The 8,858-nt window shown below is 36.9% G+C and overlaps 1 long non-coding RNA gene across 1 annotated transcript; it reads right to left on the bottom strand.

The window, feature by feature from the left end:
• Positions 1-6,831: 6,831 nt before the first annotated feature.
• Positions 6,832-8,054, bottom strand: LOC113470711. The gene is made up of 2 exons (XR_003393671.1): positions 7,386-8,054; positions 6,832-7,265 (listed from the first exon to the last, which is right to left on the bottom strand). It is a non-coding gene; the product is annotated as an uncharacterized LOC113470711 (long non-coding RNA).
• Between the last annotated feature and the right edge of the window lie 804 nt (positions 8,055-8,858).

Genomic DNA, 8,858 nt, shown 5'->3' with positions numbered 1-8,858 from the left:
TTATAACGAGCAAATTAAATTAGTCTCATTTCATTTAGTTGGTCATTCAATTGGTCGAGCATCCCACACATAATTAAATAGGTAACCAGTTCTTGTAACTTGTAACCTAGTACATATTAAAAGTTTAATAGCTATAACAATTATGAGATTTATGAGAGTATAATCCCTAGGTAGGTAAGTAAGTAGTACTATTATTATAGTAGATCTGAAGTTATATTAGCACCCTGAAGCGATCTATTACAGAGTAAGTCAGAATGTAATTATACCCTACAATCCTACATGCAATAGGAAAAAAAAAACGTGTTACGGCGGGTTTGGGGTTTTTTTTTTTTTTTTTTTTTTTTTTTTTTGACAGCCTTTCAATCAGCCCTGGGGTGAATGCTGTGGGCTGACATTTGGTTTTGGCTACAAACGTTACGAGTGGATGTCCTTCACACTCAACCTTTGCTATTTCTCTAGCAAGGGACATCTCAGGCTGGTGTCCTCCCTGTTTAACTTCCCCAGCCAGACACGAATTATTTTTCGAATTGAGCACATAAAAAAAAGAAAAAGGTTTAAGGCCGACATTTTATGTGTAGCACATTGCATACATAAAATTTTTTCAGGCATTCATACAAATTCGGAACACCATCACAGTAGAATTCTCAAGTGAGTGCTGCTCTAATATTTTAGACTTTTTTTTAGAATTTAGAGCCTAGGGTTGAAATTTTGAAAATAAAAAATCTGGTATGAATAGGTACCTAGCTATTTTACTTAGCCATGTATGTATTTTAAGTATATTGAATTTGAACTTTAAAACCTCACTTAGAATAAGGTAAATAAAAAAGACCTAGAGAGTAAAGAGGTCCAAAAATGCATCACTAAATTTCTAGTAAACTGAAAAATGAATTAGGTATCTGATAAAGTGAAAAACTTTGAAAATTTACCTCGATATCAAATTTAAGCACATTCACAAGTCCTTTTAAGGTATTTGTTCAAATTGAAATACTGGTATTGTATCAGTCTTTGAAAATCAAATAGCTATGACAAAATTGAAGAGTTTCAAATTAGGCACACTTTATGGTACTTACCAGATATCGAAATATAATCCCGTCGGACTGGCACCACCTCATGATTGCTGTCGCAGAGTCTGGATCGAACTAGATGATGGATTGACAGCATTATGCAAGATTTCCGCTTCACTTAATTACTATTCGCTGATTTCTCTAACCACCGTGATGGTTTTGGTGCTTTCTAACTAAATCCTGACGATAGTATTGCAAGCTAGATTTGGCTAAAGCTCCATGAGCCAGCCTAGAGCTTGGAGAATTACATACATAATCTAACGAATGAATTCACAAACATTATCCAAGCTGGTCCTAATGTAGGTGCTTTGATAACTGATATCAAAGTCAATGGTATTTGGGAATCTGGAAAGGCTGCGTTTTTTGATAATCGCGTAATCAACGCTGACGCTCCTTCCTACGAATCCCAAGAGTGGACAACTACTTCTAAAGCTCATGCCACGGAGAAACATACTAAATATGACAGGGCGGTTGAAGATATTCGGGGCTCTTTTTCTCCACTTATTTGTTCGGTTGATGGTGCGTTACATCTTGAGTTCACATCCTTCCTGAAAAGAATAGCCTCAACACTAAGTGTAAAATGGAATAAGTGCATCAGCCAGTTATCAGGGTGGATAAAAACTAAGGTCCAAATAGCGATTATACGGGCAGTGTCCCTGAGGCTGCGAGGGACCCGGTACAAGGCCAGAAGTTCGAACTTGGAAGATGGAGCAGGGGTTCCCTAGTGTGATGTTTTCTGGAAATGTTTTTTTTTTTATGTCGCGGATTTCGCGGTTATGTTCGCGGATTTCGCGATTATGTTCGCGGATTTCGCGATTTTGTTCGCGGATTTGGCGATTATGTTCGCGGATTTGGCAATTATGTTCGCGGATTCGCGTCCCGAATCGACATTTTGGATATTTGGCAAGCCTACTAGTAGGCCTCTCTAGCAATAATAATCTCCCAAAAAATCTTTTCAGTTTCTCCGTGTGTGGACGGCCTATAAGTTAGAAGTAGGTTAGGTTGCAAACGATCATCTTTTGGATCATGCCATAACACGGGTTTTACAGGGGTGTATAATTTAATAACCATCCAGTTGATTACACGGGTAATAATTGTGTCTAAAATGATATCTACTGTTTTTATGGTTCAACAGTTTCAAGTACAGGAGAAGCACCTACTCCTCCTCCTTCTTCTCCTTTTGCAAACCCACCAGGGTCAAGAACCATAAATGGCCACTTTGCACGGAATATCTTGAGCAATCGTGTTAGGAGTGTCTTTTGAAAGATGAGCCATGTCTCCCACGCACTTTAGAGTGTGCAGTGTGCCCACATACGAGGAAATGGTTTATAATGATTCAGATTCGTATCTGTTTCTTTATCTATTTGCATGGGAATTAGAATTTGGCAAACCAATCAAACCTACCTTTGTCCAGGAGGAAAATCTTCGAATGAAGCAATGTGCTGAGCATATTTCACTGATGGATATTGAAGATCTGGTTCTGGTAGCTGATCACCCACACCACACTGACAAATCCTCTAAGCAGACGACAAACAGAATTAAGTAAAGATACCATATATCTCATTCCTCTAAACGAGAACATCTGGGTAAATTATAAGTAGATGGAAATAAACCGGAGTATTTGTATACTGGAAACCAAATCCTTTATGGAAGCTCTTTTAGAAAAATAAAGGGGAAATGGTCGCAGTGACATAAGGCTCAAACAGCCGACGGCCCTTCTTTTACCAATATATGTACATACTAATAAGAAGAAACAACTTGCATCGAAATACAGAGATAGATAAATGAAAACAAGGAAAAAGTAAATATGTAGAGTTGTAGACAATAATTATGATTTTATCATGTAAAAGATTAAAAGTTCGAGAAAACTGATAACATTTCAACAATATTATTTTCATTTATCTTTTAATCTGAATTTCCTTGACTATTATATTGGTTGAAAGGTTGAAACCGCTCGTCCTGCTGCGGCTGTCTGAAGTAGAATCAGACGGAATCCTATAATACTTCTGGTGTACAAGTCAAATCTGTGATGTCCACAGTATCATTACGAATGTGTACAATTATCTCTAAATTGTCTTCCACTTATACAGCTAGACAGATACAGGATCCAATGAAGTTAGTCCAACAAAATGATCCAAGCTAGGGTCTAGCCAAAAACTGTATTGACTCTTGATCTGGAGGTTGCGGGTTCGTATCCTCCTTGGAGTGGAGTTTTCTGGCCAACTTTTCGTTGCTAGAGTATGTCGTTTTTCTGCTCAAGTTTACCAAACTATTATACATTTTTGTCCAGACTTCTAAAGCATGGTGTGCTGAGATATGTATATGGCCACCTGTCGAGTATCGCTCTCCTCCTCCTCCTCGTCTTTCTTCTTCATCTCTTCTTTTCCAACGGGATCGGCCGCGTTGCGATTCCCCGTTGTAACAAAGGCATTGTCACTATTTGTCACCCTTATGATAAACGCCATTGTCCTATAGAACTAATCGTCCCGTCCCAAAGACCCAAATCTAACCCTTTAAGACGACATTCATGTGGCGGGTGAGTGTTTTTTTTTTATATATATAAGTTGTAAAATAATGTGCATGTGCATGATACCTACCTCTCCACATTATGGATTTTGGTTTTCCTTCAAGTAGACCTCCAGAAGAGGCTTACGAGTAAAAAGTACTTTTTAAAGACAAAATATGTCAAAAACGGGAGCCACAATCAATAAAGTGAAAACGTACCTCAAAAACATTTGATAATATCCAAATGTACAAACTTTCAAAGGTGAGTTAGGAATGTTAGGATGTAAACTTTCAAAGCTATGTAATACTTTCGATAGCTGCTATAGAAGCACAGAGCGCGAAAGTGTCTTTTCAAATAAGGTATGCAATCACGTCACGTGACGTGATAGTAATGTGTTTCTACCTAGTAAATATGTGTGTGAAAGCCTGACTATAATAACCACTAAACGGATGATGTAAATATTTTATATCCGAATCCAAATAAGACTCGACACTAGCTTTGTGGTGAGATCACGAGACAGTTGGGTAATGAGAGACAACTAGGTAATGTGGGACCAACAGGTAATACTGTCGGACAGTTAGGTCAAGTACCAACGAGTCTGGACATGGGACCTCTCAGTATCGACCTCGGGATGAAAACTAGACAATCGAACTCACTGTCCGATAAACCTCAATTCCCACCAAATGTGGCGAAAAGAAAACTTATGTAGACACGCATCTTGACCATTCTAACCAAAAAACTAATAATATTATTCTATCTCTGCCCAGACTCTAAATAAACCTCAGCATAATTCACACCCAAGAAAACGGCAAACTAATATGGAAACATGATGGAAATTATAGAAATTCTGCCAAACTCTGAATGAACTCTCAAGCGAACCAGAGGCAGACCTAGAGTAAGCTGTTTTCAAGACACCCAGGCGAAAATGGGCTGCTCGTCCTATCAACAACTCATTTGGCTACAACGATAAGGCGCTGCCTTTAGAAGCTGATGATGATAATTCACACAGGAAAGACGAGAACTGTCAAAATATGGTGGAAATGGTAGAAACTCCGCCAAACTCTGCTAAATTTGGTTGTACCAAATCCGGATTATCTAACCTACGATGATGACCACTGGGTTACGATAGATACACATGAATGAATGGAAAGAATATTGCACAATCTTTAACAATCCCATAACTATATATTGTTACTAACCCATAACTATGTACCTACTATTGTTACCTAGAAGTAATAGAAAAACTACTGCTAGACCAACTTGAAACAGTTATCGTGAAAGTGAAAGAGCGTTGAACAACTGAATCTCAAATTCAATACTTTCGCAATTTACTATTACATTGGATTTTAGGATTATTGAGATAGTGGGAAAATCCTACAATGCTGCAGTGAGCACCAAAGTTGTGACATAATAACACAAAGAAAATGCATAATAATATATGTGGACATCGCACCAACATATGTGGACAATATACTAACATATTTGTACACCGATAACATATGTGGACACTGTACCAACATATGTAGACACCGTCCTAAAATAATATAATATATGTGGACATCGCACCAACATATGTGGACAATATACTAACATATTTGTACACCGACAACATATGTGGACACTGTACCAACATATGTAGACACCGTCCTATGATTCTGTAAACCAAAATTTGGTTTGAAACAGTCACAAAAAATCTCCAGAAAGGCACATTTTTAAACCCAAAAGGCTTTCATTGAGGACCACACTGCCATTTTTCCAAAAATTATAAATACATACTTTGTGAATGGCTATCTTGTGCCCGGAATACCTGGAAGCTTTTATATTAGTCATCCGAAATTCTGGTAGTGCAAAACCAGATTTCAGACACTTCAGACCAATCACCCAAATGTTTGGCGTATTGCATAGTCACAAAAATAACTCGGCGTTTATAGCTTTTGAAAGATCATGTTCCTCTTCTGGAAGCTCATCTGGTAAGACTGGTAATCAAGAGGGCATGGGTTCAATCTCGGTCGAGGTATGGAATTTCATCATCAATGTTATAAATTTGAGCACGATGTTAGTTCCTATGCATTTGCATGAATCTGCGCAAAAATTCCAAAATTTTGGACACTGTAGACCTAGGGTATTGGCTTACCTATCACGAAACCTATTTTTTTTCCACTGTCTAATTTTGTTCTTATCGTTTTAGAAATGGATAGTTGATGTACAATATCGTTGAATTTGGTAGGACATAACTTACCGTTAACTTTTGAAGAACTTACCTGGGAATCTTGTTTTGCCATGAATCCAAAGAAGGGAGGTAAGGACAGACAGAGATGCTTGATTCCTTCGAATCCCGAATTTGATTCTTTGAATTGAATGAGACAGAAAGGCACAATACAAATGAAGTCAGTTTTTTTGTCATAAAAATTTGGCTTCTTATATAGACAGATGAATGAAAAACCAAAAATGTGCTCTACCAAGTTAGGTAGCAGTAATTAAGATTTATTAAAAATTCAGTCTCGATCAAACGAAAGCCTCATCTCTTCTTTGATCGAACGGGAACCACTCTTCATCCAAACCAGGATACTCAATCCTCGTATCCGAGGAGACTCTCTCCCGAAATAAATCGGAAGCGAGCCCCCCGGATACACATGCTGCAGCAGAAAGAATTGATTTTGCCAGCTCCTGGAAAGTTCTAACAAGCTGGGTCCGTCCCTTCGAGAATTTTTTGTGCATATGGTCGCACTTCGCGCTCCCTTGTTTACGGTCGCGCTGCGCGCTCCTGGGGCTTCGCGCGGTTGTGCGACCCTGGGCAAAATTTGCACCACCACTTTCGTGTTCCTGGTAAAAAGACCTTGATATATAGGTCGACCAGGTTTGGATAAGTCCTTCTATGGAGACAGACACACCGTCCTATAATAATATAACATATGTGGACACCGCGGTAACATATGTAGACAACGCACGTACATTTGATCTGTTATGTAATTTAATTATCCGTGATATATGTAGGTGAAACAGTTTAGACACTCACCATTAGGTCCAAGTCCAGCAAATATTGTGACCAAGACCAACATGGAAAAAATTGAGCGTGCCTAATTCTAAATAAACAGATAATGTCGTGTGATTAGTCGTAGCCAGGTCTATTGGTCTGTTATACAACAGAAGTATTTGGTTGTCTGAGGTGTGAGTCAATGAGATGTGACAGTATGGTGCTGGAAAATGCGTCTACATTAAATTTTGAACTGGTAAAGTTCTCAAAGAAAAGATGAACTCACAAATAATTATACAAATCATCAGTTTATTTTGATATTTTACACTAATTAAACTTATAAAGATATAAAAAATGGAAGTGATTATGGTAACTTTATTAAACTTTGGTATTGTAAAAACATTAATCTGTAAAATACATCGTTAAATAAATGTTAAAAAAAAACTTTGGTATGGAATTCTTAAACTTTGGTACCTAACAAAAAATAACCGATTTAAAGTGTGTAAAACTTCAACTTATTCTAAGTACGATAGAAATTGGTCTGATACACATACCTAAATAAAGAGTCACATCTTTTTGAGCATTGTACAGGTTTCTTGCAAACTTCCCTTCGTGGAATTTTCGGTTTTTGACATATTTTCCCCAAAAATCCACTGCTAAAAAATATGTCAAAAGCTAATATTCACATATTGAGCATTTGTATATATTTGCACAAAACTACCTGGAAATGTTTGATTTTCGGTTTTTGACATATTTTCCCCAAAAATCCACTGCTAAAAAATATGTCAAAAGCTAATATTCACATATTGAGCATTTGTATATTATATTTGCACAAAACTACCTGGAAATGTTTCGCTCTATTTCAAGGAGCTCCTATTAAACAATCCAATCTTGAGGCTTGGCCCTAAAGCTCTTCGTACGCCCAGTTGTAGGTACCTACGTAGATTGACTACAACATAATCCCAAACAATAAATAATGTAAACTCTTAACAACTAAATAAAATTAACAAATTGGTAAACAATGAGTAATGGTTCAAACTTAACATAAAATTAACACAAACAAAGAAGAGATAAATATGATTACGAAAATACAAAGTATCACTGATCCTAATACAAAGAACTGACTAGAACCTGACCGACAAATAGACTGTCATGGAAATTTATCAGTTCTTTATTTCGAAGATCAAAATCCTAGCATTGAGAAAAATTTCTTGTAACTAAACGAAAGGGAAATTAAGACGATATACATCAAGAAGATTCGTATATCTATGGCCATTTTGATATTTGTTTACATACATGTTCCATTGAGATCTGAATTTGTTTTGGTTCGATACACCTTTTGCGGGATCAGAAGAACATTTGAGCTTCCACACAATATTCAGAAAGCAAAAACTCGCTACCTACCTAATAATTGCGAGGAGTATGACCGGAAAATTAATGACAAAATTTTGGGTTACTTTTAGTAATGAGGAAGAAAATAAATTTCCTACTTGATTTACCCAAGTCCCGAAAAAGAGACGACGAATTGGTCCGGTGTTGGGACTGTGTTCGGGTACGGTGTTGGGTCATGATTACAAACACATGCAACTACTTTCTTCAATAAGGATAGATGGATTTTTTCAATGGATAATGTTGATCATGTTTGGTCATAAGCCTCTTCAACATCATACTGAGTGAAGATTTTGATGAATCCTCCACTTTGATAAATGTGGCTTTTGAAGGATTTGGAATCCTCTCCTATCTTTTGTGTGAATCAATTTGACGAGGGCATCTCAGGTATCAGCAGAAAGCCTTTTGAAAGCATCTACATCTTCCCCGAACCAAACCTGTTCCGCGATGTTGGTCCATTCAAAGACTTCTTCAATAGGTTCTGACGTAAATAATACTGAGTGAAGGCACATGTATTAGGCACAAACCATGTATTAGGACTGTCTAACAACTAAATAAAATTAACAAATTGGTAAACAATGAGTAATGGTTCAAACTTAACATAAAATTAACACAAACAAAGAAGAGATAAAAATATGATTACGAAAATACAAAGTATCACTGATCCTAATACAAAGAACTGACTAGAACCTGAACGACAAATAGACTGTCATGGAAATTTATCAGTTCTTTATTTTGAAGATCAAAATCCTAGCATTGAGAAAGATTTCTTGTAACTAAACAAAAGGGAAATTAAGACGATATACATCAAGAAGATTCGTATATCTATGGCCATTTTGATATTTGTTTACATACATGTTCCATTGAGATCTGAATTTGTTTTGGTTCGATACACCTTTTGCAGGGTCAGAAGAACATTTTGAGC

Source organism: Diaphorina citri, unplaced genomic scaffold, assembly GCF_000475195.1.
Source record: "Diaphorina citri unplaced genomic scaffold, Diaci psyllid genome assembly version 1.1 scaffold55, whole genome shotgun sequence".
Taxonomy (NCBI): domain Eukaryota; kingdom Metazoa; phylum Arthropoda; class Insecta; order Hemiptera; family Psyllidae; genus Diaphorina; species Diaphorina citri.
The sequence above is the reverse complement of the archived record's forward strand: the minus strand, read 5'-3'. Positions and strand labels throughout refer to the sequence as shown.